At 35.6% G+C, this 17,311-nt stretch overlaps 1 long non-coding RNA gene across 1 annotated transcript; it reads right to left on the bottom strand.

Moving 5' to 3' along the window:
• Positions 1 to 8,611: 8,611 nt before the first annotated feature.
• LOC120080893 (uncharacterized) lies at positions 8,612 to 13,977 on the bottom strand. Its single transcript, XR_005482677.2, has 4 exons — positions 13,711 to 13,977; positions 10,857 to 12,797; positions 10,623 to 10,775; positions 8,612 to 9,258 (listed from the first exon to the last, which is right to left on the bottom strand). It is a non-coding gene; the product is annotated as an uncharacterized LOC120080893 (long non-coding RNA).
• Between the last annotated feature and the right edge of the window lie 3,334 nt (positions 13,978 to 17,311).

Raw genomic sequence — 17,311 nt, 5'->3', positions numbered from 1 at the left:
TTACTTTGTATATTGTCTATATTGTACACACTGAAAAGCATCTAAAAATTACTTTTATTACCTTTAAATTTAGAACTAATATTGCTAGTTTTTTTTAGTTTGACGTGGTTTATTGTCTAATTTGAGGAATCTAAGCATCAGGATCAATTTGTGCAAAAATGATGGAAAAAACCTAGGGCAATTACAATTACAGGTTGGCCATGGAATTAGGTATAAACCAAGGGCCGAACATCAAGAAAATAGGCAAATTTGGAAGGAAATTCGGGTGAGCCAACATTGGAAGAACGTTGCAACGCTGCTCCCTGACGCGGTATACCCAAGAGAAAGTTGGAACAGGGCAGCGTTGCAACCTATGACTTTAACATGCGATTGACATGACATGAGTGTTGCAATGCTAGAAACCAGCATTGCAACACTATGAGCATTTTATAAATATCAATGTGTGCTACCAAGTCAGGAGAGAGGAGCAAATAGAGAGCCAACTTGATAGATTCTAGTCCGTACCTGAGCAGAAACAGGGAAATTCTGATCATTTTTTGTTGAAGACTCGTGATTTTGATTTAGAGTTTATCTGAGAGCATTTCTGGATTGATCATGACAGGAAGATTGATCGTGATTGTGTAGTTTTGTTGAAGAACAATCCAGTATTCGTGGCGAGAGTCAAGAAGGGCAAGTGGGAGATTGTTGCGATAGTTGGGGTTAATGCTCTAAACCCCGTAGGGTCTTATAGTTTGTAATTGTCATGTACAAACATATTGTTTATTTAATAAAATATATTATCTTTTTTTTTTTTTTTGTATTTACCACAAACCAATAAACTAACATCCAAGGTTATCTTATAGCTTACACATGTATTTAGAGATATACGAATGGATCATGTTTTAAGTGATAACTGAAATGGGTTGTAGTAGACGGATAAGGCTGGATACCTTATTATGGTGAGACTACGAATATGGTCCGCTTTGTAGATGTTAGAATTGTTGTAAAGTGTTACAAATGATCTAATCCTGGTCATTCATTTGGAAACATGTGAGTGGGGATATTCTATACAAAGAAGTTTGTATAAGACCGGATCACGAAATGATTAGTCTCATTATATAACATCGTTCTTAATAGAGACTTACATTTCACCAGGATGACCGTAGGTAACACGATCTGAATCCTGAGTGAGTAGTGAACTCCTGCCTATGAAGGTGATCCTTTGATTTGTATGGGTGAGAGTGACCAATCCATCGACTCAACATGCCTACCATTTTAGGGATTCGTCTGCTTGGGGAGCTCGGAACACAACCACACAAGAAGGAATTCACTCCTTCCGTAATGTGGGGTAAGTACATAGATTGCTCCCTTAAGGGCTGATTTCGGGGATTGAACAATGTGGCACCACACCCTCTCCTAGCTCAAGAGAAGTTTAGTCATAGTTAGACTATGATCTATTATTCATTAGAGGGATCAGTGGTACTTAAGGAGTTAGATGTAACTACAGGGGCAAAACGGTATTTTTGGCCCAACTGTACTTATGAGCAATTTATGAAGGGTCGTTGTACTATTGTGTTGGGTTGTATGTCCTAAAACTCGTAGTTTGTAAAGTTAAATATTTTCTATTATCAATAAATATGTTATTCAACATTTCTTCAATAAAGTTGTTATTGAATCTTTAAATTGCATTCATGAAGTCTAAACTCAATAAACTAAGATCCATGGCTATTACATGAATACTTGAACTTTATGTAAAGACATAAAGATGGATCAAGTTCGAGTAAATAGCCAAAATGGTCTATAGTATACGAATAAGGTTGGATGCCTTATTCTAATAACACTATTGGATACGGTCTACTCTGTAGTGGTTACAAGTTATTGTAAAGGTGCTACAAACGAAGTGGTCCTGATTTGTTCATGTATTGACATGAGGAGTGGGGGCGTCCTATGCAATGTGTTTGCATAAGATTGGACCAAGAAAAAATTCACTCTTACTTTATAACGTTGTTTACTGTTTAAGACTGACTATTTCGCTTAAATGACCTAGGTAACTCGATCTTAATCCTAAGCTAACTATGAACTCCTATTTATTCGAGATTATCCTTAGATTTACATGGATGAGGATTGGCTCAATTGCGCCGGCTCAAAAAACCTCCCATTTCAAAGGTAAGACTGGGTAGATAGCTGGGGACATAGGATGCAAGACAGAATTCATGCCTACCTGATTTAGGGATAGGAGTAAGGTTGTTCTCTTAAGTACTGAATCCAAGTCTTGAACAAGGGCCCCCACCCTCTCATTGGCCCGAGAGGGATATGGTTTAGTGATTGGATCATAAACCAATTGTTCATTAGAGGATCATTAGAAACTTAAGGACCAAGACATTATATCGGGGGTAAAATAACATATAGACCCAACCGTTATTACACACAACCTGTGAAGGGTCGACTTACTGATTATGATAAAATCGTGTGGACACAAATATATCTATAATGAGGAGAGTGCAACCATTGAGCTATAGTGGTGTGACTTGATAGTTAACGAATTATGATTAATTTGGTGTAAAGAGTTCAACAATTAATCCTAATCATTAGAGCTCATGATATGTAGGTCCACCAGGTCCCTCTACTAACTCATAAAACATGAACACCTTGAATTATTAAATTGAGTAAATTTGGAATGATATAAATTTGAACTCTTCAAATTGGATTTCACTTTAAAATTTGTTCAAATTGAAATTAGGATTTGAATATGAATAAGTTCAAATTCGAATTATAGTTTATTTAATTATATTTGATATAATTAACATTTAATTTGTTGAAATTAAACAAAATTGAAGAGTTTATACTAATTAAATGTTGATTTAAATATTAATTACTTGAATAAGATTCATGTTTTAAATTTAGTGTGTGATTAATTTGATATTTGATATTAAATTAATTAATTAATTAAATATGTTTAATTAATTAAAAAAATAAAATTAATTTTCAATTTTAAATTTGAATTTGAGAAATTGAATATTGAAATATTGAATTTTATTAATTATGAATTAATCAAATTGAATTTATTAGATTCAAAATTAATTAAAATGGAAATTAAAGATTTGAAAATTCAATTTTGGGTTTTCAAAGTGGAAACACCCCACTTCATTGAAGTTTGAGGTGTTTACACTTGAAGAACACACAAATCCCACCATATAGATGATTCAACTTTAGGGCTTGTCATTATTCTAAAGTGCTTGCATGCTGGTGGTGATAAAAACTCCTGATTTGTGAAGAAGATTAGAGTTCTGGAGCTGGAAACATATTTTTCTAAAAACTTCATCTTCTTCCTCTCAAACCTATACTTTTACCTCACAAATTCACTCAAATTCGAGTTCCACCAATCAAATTCAAGGCTGAGAATATTAGATAAGATCTCTTGGTAGTTCACTAACGATTTGGAGTTGAATTGACGTGAAGAGCAACTTGAATTTGGAAGAATTCATCAAAGGTATGGTTATTTGAAACCCACTCGTAATTTTCTGCAAAATCATGCTTTAGAACTCAAATTAAATGTAACTAGAGTGCTTATTTATCACATCCCACCCCAAGCCCACCTACTGAGCCCGAAGGGAGGCGTGAAGAACCGCAGATACACCCTTTTGTGATACATACTGCCCATCTGAACCTCTTTACTCTCATAAAACTTTAAGCCAAAAATGTAAACAACAAATGTTTGATTAAGCTCATTTTATTACAAACAGTACCATGTTTATACAACTCTCAGGTTTTACTACAAAGTTTCCATCAACAACTCTAAAACCCGAAAGTGTGACTGTGGCTGTGGCAGACCTTGACCTTAGCAGCACCCTAGAACTCCTCACCTTTCGCTACCTGGGAAGAAAAAACATGAAAGAAAAAAATGAACTTCAAGAAGCTCAGTGAGTGGTAAGCAACTTCTAGAGTCTATTTCAACTCATAATAATACAAGCATATCACAAATACGAGGTTACATTCAAACCTCAGCCTTGAATAAGTCTGTTCTACAACTCTATCTACACGCCTTAAAACATTATCACTTAGATTTACACGAAGTCTTCCAACTTAGTCCAAATCATTTAGGTTGTCTCTTAATCAAGGACTTGCCTTAAAACATTATCACTTAGATATAGAACTAAAGTACCATAGGCTGCCAACTCCCAATCTTCTTTCTCTTGAGCTGTGACTATGTTCGGTAGAGTAGATGGATCAAAAAGGGCCTTGTGACCTTCTGTTGGCCAATAATAGCTCTAATTTTTGCTTTCCACAAGCCAAAATCACCCTTTCCATCGAATTTCTCCACTTCAAATCTTGCTACTGCCATTATTACTCTCTCAACTCTCTCTAAACTTTCTTCAAATTGTAATGGTGAATTAGCAAGATTTACTAACAATTTTACATATGCAGATGAAGAATATGAAGGAGGAAGAAGAGCTTAACACAAAAAAAATAAGTAGTTCGGCCCAAAGAGCCTACGTCCACGAGATTGGAAGAAGACACTTTTATTGAAGGCTTCACACGAAGGTAAGACTCCTTTCTTTTGTAGATTTCTTTTACAGAATGAAGTTATTGAGTTGTTTGCATGTAAATCTATTTATATTACAAGTAGAGCTATTACCTTTCAGTTGAGAGACTGTTGTAGAATTTAAAACTGGCCATTAAGATCATTTTGCTTCAAATACGAAAGAAAAAAAATTATAAAAAAAAAACAATAAAAAGAAAAACAAAAGAAGTTGCCTTACGTGAAAGAAAAAAAATCCCTACAAGAATACAATCATTAAACTAAATATAAACAAATCCAATCGGTTAGAGAAACTTTTAAAGAAAATTAAAAGACAAAGAAAATGAGAGAGAGAGATGAAAGCCATACCCAAACCTTCGCTACACTGGTGAGATGGAGTGCGCTACAGTCAGATCCAAAGGATGGAGTGCAGATCTGGCAAGATGGCTTTATTGTTAGATTCGACGAGATTGAGTGCATATCCGACGAGATGTAGTGCAGATCTAGCGAGATGGGAATGAAACCCGAATGTGAATAGATCTGGTACAAAGCAGGAACTCGACGGTGATGTGGACGACTTTGACGACGACGAACAAATCTACTATGAAATTGGACCTCAATATGGATGGATGACAGTGTGAACGATTGATAATGGGCAGAAATGCACGTTTTTACAGTACTAAGTTATTAAACAATGCAGGTTTGCGTTGATAAAATATATAAGATTGCGTCCAAAAAGCATTAAGTTCATAACATTGCGGTCGCATTCGTTCATCGCATGAAAATAGTTAACGTTTGTATTTTTGTGCAGAATATGCGTTGACGCAAGACGTAAAATGCGATCACAAGAAAGCAACGGTCGAGCGCAGCGTTACCGCAAGGCTTTGCAGTGATTTGTGCTCGCAAATATCTACTCAAGAAGGATTGCCACATAGAGCCGATGCAACTTTGTGGGCACATCTGGGTGAAAGCATAATAAATCACGATGGGACAAAAAGCTTATGATGGTCGATTCCGAATTAAGTTGACAAGCCGCTAACGAACTACTGTAACAAGTACACTCAACTTTTCAGTGACAAATATTCGACACATCAGACAGAGAATTAATGTCATCCCATCAGTGCAATCAGAAGAAAGAAGAAGCCTTTCACCCCGAAGCTCTATAAATACCAAAGGCAACCTTCAGTGAAGGGGTTCGTCTAGTTCGACAGCTAGATAATTCTCTCCAGAGTTAGAAGTAGCCTTGTTCTTAGTTTTTCTTTTATTTAAGGTGGAAACGAGAGAAGCAAGATTGTGTCGCGAGATCGTTTCAATGAACTTGGAAGAGTGCCAGAAGCGTCGAGATCAGAGAGAGGGCTAACTTCTGCAAAAGCAGGAATATCTTTTGAACAGAATAGAGTTAACAGTGTAATTTTGTCATTTTGTACTTAAACATATCTATAGAAATGGAATTTACTTCTTTATCCTTATCTCCCATTGTCATTTTGTACTTAAACTTATCTATAGAAATGGAATTTACTTCTTTATATCTGTTCACTCTCTGTTTATTACGCATGAGTAGCTAAATCTGTCAAATCGGTTGAGAAGCACTTAGCTAGCATAACTAGGAATCTTCATTCTATGCGATTATCTTGTATTATGTATGCATCATTCGTCCATTAGAGATACTTGGGAGGGTAGTCTAAAGACAGAATCTAGGCTTGGAAAAGTCAAGTAAGAATCTAGGCTCGGGAGAGTCAGATTAGAACGCATAATCAAGAGATAGGAGCTTAGGAAAAAGTATTGTTTGCTATTAACGCATCGCATGCATCCTAGAGATAGGTTATGATTGTATGCGGTCAACTTGTCTTTGTGTGCGTCTTGCATCATCGCATAGGCAAAAAGTAGAGACTTAGGAATAAGATCTATGGACATTATCGCATTCATCACATGCATCCTAGAACTAGGAGCACCGCATTTGCATTGCAAAACGATTTGCTGTTGCATGAGTGTAGCATGATCGCATAGTTTGACGTGTTCCCAGGAAACGCTAGCTAAAGACCTTCTCAACCTATTCCTCCACATGCTTAGTGTATCTACCGCATAATCAATCTTTTCTCAAATCCATCGCATACTTTTTGTACCGAAAACAACAACCTAAAACAACTCTTTGATTTATAGGTTACCGTAAAGTCTTCTTAAAAGTTATCACCGCATACCGTTTTCCCTAGTCCCTGAGTTCGACCCTGGACTTACCAGGAAACTCAGTGGGATTTATGCTTGGATTCTACTGAGAAAACTTGTTGCTCAACGCATTCCGATCACTGCAATTCATTTCATTTATTTCACCACATGAAATAATGCATCAACGACGTTGGACTCACCTTGACGACGTGGGCGGACCTCTACGAAACTGGAGAAAAAAAAAGATGATGGCCTACTAAGGGTGTGGGAGTTGTGTGAAAGAAAAGTGAATATGAAGAAAGAAAGTGGAAGAAGATGCGCAAAAGGGAGGGAAAGCCTTTGAGGAAGAGAGAAATAGGGTTTCGAGAAGAGGAAGGAGAATGGGATGGGGAATAATGGAGAGGCTGGGGGGGTGGGAAGAAAAGTGGAAAAGAAATGAAAAAAAAAACAATTAGGTTTGAAGTTGTTTTTATTTTTCATTTTCTAATTGATAATTGGAGAAGGAGGAAACAAACTTTGAGAGGGAAATGAAAATGGAAAGGGAGGGAATAAAATGAAGAGAGTTATCTACAATGTCGGTTTTAAACCGACATTACAGGTACGCCTACAATGTCGATTGAAAACCGACATTAAAGATCCGCTTTTTTTTAAATAAAAAACAAACTGACATTGTATATCTATTTTAGTTTTTCCAACCGACATTAAAGCCCAAATTTCTTTTAGTGCATCCACACTTAGTAGGGAAAACCTCTAGTCTTGTAGCACATAGAACAACCTCTCTAAGGTAAAGCATCCCAACACATGACCCAAAGCTTATATGTAAGCTATGATGGGTTTGATGACCTCTCTCTATATACTATTGAAACACATTCGCATAGCACTTAGATAATCACTAAAGGTACATGGGGGTCTAATGATTTGAAAAATATTTTGTTTCAAGTCTCCATAAATCTCAGTTAACCATAAAACATAATTAATGTAACGACCCAACTTTTTTTTAGATCTCTAATTGGGTCATTACTACTATGCATGGAATTTTGAAACCAAAACTATATGACAATTTATACTCAAAATAAAGATTTCCTAAATAAATAAAATTTCATTGAAATAATGTAAATATTTCTAAAATATAGTTTAGTTTGATATCCCTAAAATGTTTATAAACTAAAAATAAATAAATAAATAAAACATTTAAAATCAAAACCATGAAACTCAAGTATTCTCTTTAAACAATCAAAATATCTTTAAAACATGACTTTGAGCTAAAGGGACTCTCTGGTCCCGTATGGCACCTTCAAAAAAACTACTCGTCAAGCGCTTATTACATTCTTACCTTTTGATGGAAGCGCAAGTGCACGTGTCAAATTATAATATAGTAAAACGGTCAAGAGACTGAGAATCGACCTCTGAGGAATTTGTTAAAATCTTTTAGCTATTCAGAGATTCTTTGAATTTTATTTAGAGGACCGGACTATGATGCAAACCTAACTAATCTAATTCTAAAAAGCAAGAAAAGATAAAACTTGGGTGAAACTAGACAAAGACACGTCCTAGGGTACGATTTTGTTAAACGTATTAACCAAATTAATTATTTTGACCTAAGATTGATTCATGCACATTATAGATCTAGGAGTCTTTTATCTAGGTATCCTCTCTCGAGCTCAATCCTTTCTAATGACTAACCATCGACCCAAATCTCTTATATCATTTGACTAGCCACAACATTAAGTTCCTTTATCAACAATCTCTATTAATCTCCTATCACTCTCGTGCATACTCGATTAACCGTTTAACATGCTAGATGCAATTCAACACATTCTCTCGAGAGAGAGACATTAAGTCAAGAACATTTAATTAGTGATTAGTTAATCAAAAGCATTAAGAACAAATATGCTAAAATAATTATGCATAAATTCAACTTAAGAAACAACTAATTCAGTTTTCACAATCCATAAAACTAGATCAACACCCTAGAAACACAATTTAGTCACTCATGGTTATAATACAAACATAGACCATTCATGAGGTTTCCAAACACAGAGGAATAGAAAATAAAAGAGGGGAGAAACTGCAAGTCGTGTTCTTGACTCTCGTCTTCGAATCCGAAATCGCAACCCAACGAGCTCTTCAAATCTTCGATCCTTTGAATCTCCGAGATGCCGCCTCTGTCCAGAATTACACTTCCTAGGGAGGCCTCATCGAAATATTGCTTTACGCTCTAAATATAGCCCTAAAAATGCCTCCCAAAATCTGTTCAGCCATAAACTGCTTATGTAGAAAGTAGTCGCAGTGTTGCAACGCTCTGATGTAGCGTTGTAATGCTAACGATAATTTCATCCGTAGAACACATCACTGGTTGTAGCATCACAACGCTACTGCAATGTTGCGACACTGCCCTATTTCCATGAGCTCTCTACCTTGCAATGTCACGGGGCAGCGTTGCAATGCTTGTTCAACGCTGTCCTGCCTTTAATTTATGATTTTTCTTTCTTTTTTCTCCATTGATCAATGCCCTAGGTCAAAACCTTGACCTTCTTTGGGGTATTTTGGTCATTAATCTTCCAAAATTGCTTGTTCTCATCCAATTGCTTGATTTCCTACAATTAAACAATTAAAGCATCAAATATCACAAATTAAGCATAAAACTAACTAAATTCTAAGCCCCGAAAATACACTTTTTGGATGCGTTTCACTACCCCAAACATAGAACTTTGCTAGTCCTCAGCAAAAAAGGAACAAGACTATAATGAAATTTAGACAAGCATGCAAATTTCTCTAAACCTCAACATTCAAAATAAGCATATTAGATCCATTAATAAAAACTTTCAAGCACATCCCAACGTTAAAAGATTTCAAGGCCAAATCTCATCATCTTCCACATGTTTGTGTGCAAGTCACATTTAATTCAAAACACAAGAACTAATGTTAGGTTCAAGAGAGCTTCTCCAATTTTCTTCTACTCTGGCTCATGCACTAGTCATCAAGCATCCACACATTCAATAAAGTAATATGTCTACTAAGGTGCCTTGTTTATATATATATATATTAATAACAAGAAAGGCCCTAAACTTGCATCATTTTACCTGGGGGCACTAACTTTCACACATACACTACAGGGAATCATACCTAGTAAATTCCCAGGTGTCCTAACTGATCACAGCAACCACAGCTCTTTTTACCCCCATCCATGCATACACATTACAAGTTTAAAATAATAAAAAGTTATTTCTTTTAAGCACATGAGTATATATTGTATTTTTCTCAAGGGAAATAATAATATTCTTTTGTTTTCCTCTTAGTCTAACATTACAAACCATCATGCACATTAACCCTCTACCCGGTGGGACCTTTCGAGGTGACAACCAAATACAGTACACTTAATCCTCCTTTTAGTTAATGTTTCTAAATTAAAGTGATTATGTGCTCATGCTATGGGAGACTCAAAGAGAGACTTAAAGATAATTTAATTCAGAAGTATGTCATCCTATTTCCATAGTAGATCATCTAGCAAATTTAGAATAGCTCATAGGCAATCATAATCACTACATCCTCTGCAAATTTAACAATTTAAGCACAAGATCCTCTATTTAATTAAAAAAAAATTAAAATTTTCCTCAAACTCATCCATTCAAACTAATTGGTCAATAATCATGCAATAAGACAATTTTTCTAAATAACATGCATAGTAGGATAAAAACACAAGACAAGCAACAGTATGCAATACGTCCCCCAACCCAAACTTAGCAACATGTATTGTCCTTAATGCAATAAAATATGCGTGAAACTGGCCCGATTAGTTAAATAATCTACATGTGTCAAGCTTGCAAACCATGCTTTAATTTGAGGGCTCATGTAAAACCTAGACCAGAAAAAGATAAGAGTCCAAACCATGAGTGTTGAACTAAAAAAAAATAAAAAAAATAAACTAAAATAGCAAAAAGAAAATAAAAGCTTGGGTTACCTCCCAAGATGCGCTGAGTTTAACGTCCAAGCTAGACGACATAGGAGATTGTCCATCAAGGTACATAAAAATTCTCCCATTTTTTAGGCCCATTCTTGCTTGACTCAATATGACCTACAAAGTCTTGTAGGCTTTCCATTTTTTTCTAAGTACCTGAAAGCATAAAATTATTTTTGGTATTTTTAATTTTTGAAAAATAAAAAGACTCAAAATTAAAAGTGGACTCAAACTTACATGGCTCATAGGCTCTTCAACTTCAACCTTAATCACTTGAACTTCCTTATCAAAATTGGGCACATATTCTCTCTCAATCTCATGATCTGGCTCCTGATATGACTCTAATGTTTCCAACTCATCCTCATCGTCAAAATTTACAATAACTGACCTCCCTACCTTAGTGGCATTGGAAATATTTTTCTCAAACAAGGCTCTAAATGCATCAGCCATCAGACTGTGTTTATCTCTTAAACGTTTCAAAGTTGCCTCATTCTCCACGATTTGGGCTTCTATCCTATCCAACCTCCTCCTTACTTCTATACAAAACCTTCTGAATTGGGACTCTAAGATAAACTCTTTTAACTCGTCCTCTAAAGAAGGTTTTTCCAATACTAGAGGTGGATAAACATAAAAACTCCTATGGTCATGGGATGGTTAATTGATGGGAGGGTATGGGTTGAAAGACATTGGTGGTGGTTGTGGTGGTGTTGGACCTAGATTAGGTTGGTAAAACTCATAAGGCCACCCAAAATTATGATAAGACATGATAAAACAAACACCACAAAAGAAAAAAAATACACAAGAGAGAACTCAAAATAAAAAAAATAAAACAAAATAAAACAAAATAATCTACACCCTAATTAAAATCAGCCAAATCTCTTAAATATTAAAAGAACTCAAAACACAAGTCCATGGCAACGACGTCAAAAACTTGGCGGTAGCGCAAGTGCACGCGTCAAATTATAATATAGTAAAACAGTCAAGAGATCGAGTATTTTCCTCTGAGAAATTGGTTTAACTCTTTTAGCTATTCAGAGATTCTTCTAATTTTATTCAAGGGACCGTTTGTGATGTAGACCTAACTAATCCAATTCTAAAAAGCAAGAAAAGATAAAATTGGTGTGAAACTAGACAAAGAAACGTCCTAGGGTATGATTTCGTTAAACGGATTAACCAAAATAATTATTTTGACCTTAGATTGATTCATGCAAATTATGATCTAGGAGTATTTTATCCAGGTATCCACTCTCGAGCTCAACCCTTTCTAATGACTAACCATCGACCCAAATCTCTTCTATCGTTTGACTAGCATAACATTAAGTTCCTTTATCAACAATCTCTATTAATCTCCTATCACTCTCGTGCATACTCGATTAACCGTTTAACATGCTAGATCCAATTCAACACATTCTCTCTCAAGATATACATTAAGTAAAGAACATTCAATTAGTGATCAATTAATCAAAAGCATTAAGAACAAACATGATAAAATAATTATGCATAAATTCAATCTAAGAAACAGCTAATTTAGTTTTCAAAATCCATAAAACTAGATCAACACCCTAGAAACACAAATCAGTCACTCATGGTTACAAAACAAACATAGACCATTCATGAGGTTTCCAAACACAAAGGAATAGAAAATAAAAGAGGGGAGAAACTGCAAGCCGTGTTCTTGACTCTCGTCCTCGAATCCGAAATCGCAACCCAAAGAGCTCTTCAAATCTTCGATCCTTTGAATCTTTGAGATGCCGCCTCTGTTCAGAATTACACTCCCCAGAGAGGCCTCACCGAAATATTGCTTTACGCTCTCAAAATAGCCGTAAAAGTGCCTCCCTAAATCTATTCAGCCATATGGGCAGCAGCCACAGCGTTGCAACATTCCAACGTAGCATTGCATCGCTGACGGTAATTTCATCCATAGCACGCATCACTAGTCGTAGTGTTGCAACGCTACTTCAGCTTTACAATGCTGCCCTATTTCCATCAGCTCTCTGCCTTTCAGAGTCACGAGCTAGCGTTGCAACGCTTGTTCAACGCTATTCTGCCTTCGATTTTTTAGTTTTCTTTCCTTTTTCTCCATTGATCAATGCCCTAGGTCAAAACCCTGACCTTCTTGGGGCTATTTTGGTCATTAATCTTTCAAAATTGCTTGTTCTCATTTAATTTCTCGATTTTCTACAATTAAACAATAAAAACATCAAAGATCACAAATTAAGTATAAAAGTAACTAAATTCTAAGTCCAGAAAATGCACTTTTTAGATGTGTTTCACCTTTACCTTAAAAACATTTTAAGAAAAGGTTGAGTATTTAAAACACTCAGTAAGTAATCCCACTAGTAGGGTTAGGCTATGCAAACACGTGCAACATGAAACTGAATATTCTAAACTTGTGGGATCTAATCTGAAGTGCTAAAGCTGAACATAGATTGCATCTGAGTGAATAATTTAACTCATTCTATCATAGGTGAGTTGTACTCATACCAACGAACTCGAAGGAACATATAGCTAGTAGACCCAATGGTGCACATAATCTAGTGGATCCGAAGGTGAACATAATTTGGTAGACTTGAAGGCATACATATACTGGTGGACACGATAGTATAAAAGAGAGAGATGATAAAACAATAAAGTGTTATACTATAGAATCAGATTTTACAAAATAGAGAAGTGATGAAAGTCATTTTTTCGATATCACAGGCATAACATAGAGATTATTGCTTATGTATCCTAATTGAAATAACTGACCTTCATTACCCAGGGTGCATAGATGAGGAAAACCGAGGAAAAATGATTGAAGAACAAATTTGATATATGATAAAAGATAAGTTTAAGAAGCTAAGTATAAATTAATATTTGATAAAAATAAAAAACAAAAGAGCTCCATTAACAATAAAACACATCATAACTATAACTAGAAACAATAAAACAAATTAGATCAGATAATGAAGAATAATAATAGTAACTGTGAAAAAAGTAAAAGAAAAAAGAAAAACAAAATCAAGATAGAATATACTCAGTAAAATGCTCCAATATATCACTCAGATAGACAGATAGAAAACAACGATGTGATTGAGGAAGGAGAACTCACCGGAGATGGAGAAGTAGATGACGATAGATGTCAAAGATGGTGGAGATTTTATAAAAGAAAGAGTAGGCGCGGCCGCCAGAGAGGACTTCGGCCACTTAATAGACAGAGACGCTGATGGAGCCTTCGGTGATTTGCTTGGAGACAATGACGGAGATGTCGCAGGTGATTGAGCGATCGACGAGTGGGTAATGGTGGAGAGGCGGTGATGAGGGAGCGAGGGATACCTAAGGTTTGAAGAGGGAGGGTGGGTTGTGCATTTCTTTTCCTTTTTTCTCCTTTCAATTTTTTAAAAATTGAGTGTATAAAATACATATAAAAATATATATTTAACTTTTAACTTTTAAAATTTCATCAATATATACACATTTTTTCCGAAGGCTTTAAACAACTTTTGATAAAAATATTATTTTCAAGGATAAAAATACCTTCGATAAAGATTAATACTATTTTATGAATATTATCTTTTTAAAATTTTTTAATAATTTTTTTAGTGGTATTTTTTCAAGTTTTTTAAAAACATTTGATAAAGGATAATATATTAATACTTTTTTTCAGAAGAGTTTAATAACTTTTGAAAAAAGTAATTTCTCAAAGGTTTTCTAAAAGAATTTTATAAAAATAATATATTTTTCAAAAGGTTTTTAAAAGTCTTTTAATAAATGTTTATTTGTTTCAAAAGTGTTTAATAATATTAGATGCAACTAGATATTTCGACCAAGAATATTTCTTTTTTCAAATGTTTTTAAAATCCTTTGATAAATGCATATTTTTTTCAAAGTTGTCTAATAACGTTTAATAAAAGTTGTTCCCACGAGGATTCCGGAGAAACGTGTTTCGTGGAGTTGAACTTGAGTTGGTGTTGATGTTGGAGTTGATTTGATGCGATGTGGTTCAATCTCTAATATTTGATCCTCTGATTCTCTCTCAGTTGGGTGAATATGCTTGACTTGGAGAAGGAAAGCACCGAACGTCCTTGAAGTAGAAGTCTTGGAAGAGTATTTGTATCTTCAAATGTCTTCTGCCTTATAGGAGTGCAGCTTAAGGAGTAAGTTTGAAGTAGAAGTCTTGGAAGAGTATTTATGTCTCCAAAGGTCTTCTACCTTATAGGAGTGCAACTTCAGGAGTCTTGGAAGCTTGAAGTAGAAGTCTTGGAAGAGTATTTGTATCTTCAAAGGTCTTCTACCTTATAAGAGTGCAGCTTTAGGAGTGTTGGAAGCTTGAAGTAGAAGTCTTGGAAGAGTATTTGTATCTTCAAAAGGTCTTCTACCTTATAGGAGTGCAGCTTCAGGAGTCTTGGAAGCTTGAAGTAGAAGTTTTGGAAGAGTATTTGTATCTTCAAAAGGTCTTCTATCTTATAAGAGTGCAGCTTCAGGAGTCTTGGAAGCTTGAAGTAGAAGTCTTGGAAGAGTATTTGTATCTTTAAAGGTCTTATGCCTTATAGAAGTGCAGCTTCAGGAGTCTTGGAAGCTTGAATTAGAAGTCTTGGAAGTGCAGCTTCAGGAGTCTTGGAAGCTTGAATTAGAAGTCTTGGAAGAGTATTTGTGTCTTCAAAGATCTTCTGCCTTATAGGAGTGCAGCTTCAAGAGTCTTGGGAGTCCTCTGCTTGTTAATGAATTCTCTCTGGGACTTCTGAGTGTAGAAAATACTGCCTTAACAAATGAAGAGAACTTCTCTATTTATAGAGTTTTCAGGTGGGCTTTGTGGGCTTGGTTGGTCTATGGGCCTGACCCTTGGGCCCAATTAGTTGGTTTTGGGCTTGATCTGGAATTTGGGTCCAATTCAACTTTTTTGTAGTTTGGACTTTAAGCCCAAATAGTAATATCAAATTGGACCAATTTAATCTCATCTGATTCATCCACGTGATGTCATCGAAGCTTGTCTTCAATTCAATTCGGGAAATGTGTCAACTACTAATTGGACCCAAAGTCAATGATTTAGAAATTCGTTGTTAATTTAGCAAACGACGTGGTGACTTGTGATTAGTCCAAAATTTCTCATTCAAAAAATGCCCTCTTTTCGAGATTTATGCACGTATATGGGTGGATGATTCTCGAAAAAAAAATGTAATTTGAGATCAAAGTATGATTTTTTGACTCTTTTAATTTGATGCATCATCATGATCAAAATATGAGAATTTAGCTCAAAATTTTGATTTGAAATCTTGTTCATTTGACACACTTTCGCTAAGTAAACTTTAATTTGAAATAAAGTAGAATTTATGTTCCACTTTAATTGAGAATTTAATTTAATTCGAATTCAGACTAGAATTTGGGGTAAAATTGAATCTTGATCAATTTTGGTTTGAGATAAAAATTTGGGATATGCTCAATTTTACTTGGAAATGAGTATAGAAACTGAGGTTGATTTAAATTTGAGATAAAATTTGGAATATAGCCAAATTTTGACTCGGCATTTTATTCATAACTCAATATCAAGGTTAACCATTCGAATATTGATAAAATTTGGGATGTGGCCAAATTTTAATTTGGGACAGATTTGACATTTATCTCACCCGATTTGGCTGGCTTGAATTTAGAATAAAAATTTGGATTAGAAGCTTTAGACTGAGATTTGGAATAACAGTTGATTTTAATTCCAATTTGAATGGAATATGAATTTGAACTTAAATGGAAGAGATTATGGAGAGCCAACGTTTTGGAAGACGACCTTACTAGCGAGATCAGGCCATTACCAGCGATACCAAGCCATTATTAGCGAGATCAGGCCATTACCAGTGGTACCAAATCATTACCAGCGAGATCAGGCCATTACCAACGATACCAAGCCGTTACTAGCGAGATCAGGCCATTACCAGCGATACCAAGTCGTTACTAGCAAGATCAGGCCATTACAGCGATACCAGGCCATTACTAGTGAGATCAGGCCATTACTAGCGATACCTAGTCGTTACTAGCGAGATCAGGCCATTACCAGTGATACCAAACCATTACCAACGAGATTAGGCCATTACCAACGATACCAAGCCATTACTAGCGATACGAGGCCATTACCAGCGTTACCAAGCCATCACTAGAGATACCCTACCAACTTCATGGTGATACCCTACCAACTTCACCAAGAACTTAATTTGAGAATCGAATTCGATTCGTTTAACAGCTGAAGAAGGAATGATACTCTGCTGCCGGAGACAAGAAGAAGAAGAGGATGAAGAAGAGTGTAGAAACGTAGAAGATCTACATCTTCAAGGTGCTGAAGCAAGTTCATCCAGACATCGTTATTTCCAGCAAGGCCATGGGTATCATGAACAGCTTCATCAACGATATCTTCGAGAATTGGCCAAACACGTTGTCTCTAAAGGCACCAAGGCGGTGACTAAGTTCACAAGTTCCTCTCCTTTCATAATCTTCTGTTTGCAGTGCTTGCAATTAGCACGTGAAGTTTGTTGGAGAGAGCGAGATTTTGAGCGAGAAAGTGGGAGAAAGCGAGAGTGGAGAGAGCGACACTAGAGAGAGCGAGATTGTGGGAGAGAGCGAGATCAGCAAGAGAATTTCGAGCGAGATTGTGCGAGAGAGCGACACCAGCAAAAGGATTTCAAGCGAGATTCTCCCTTTTTTTTATTATTATTTTTAGTAATAATTTT

This window comes from Benincasa hispida, chromosome 7 (assembly GCF_027475165.1).
Source record: "Benincasa hispida cultivar pf3 chromosome 7, pf3_genome.v1.1, whole genome shotgun sequence".
In the NCBI taxonomy this organism is placed as follows: Eukaryota; Viridiplantae; Streptophyta; class Magnoliopsida; order Cucurbitales; family Cucurbitaceae; genus Benincasa; species Benincasa hispida.
The sequence above is the reverse complement of the archived record's forward strand: the minus strand, read 5'-3'. Positions and strand labels throughout refer to the sequence as shown.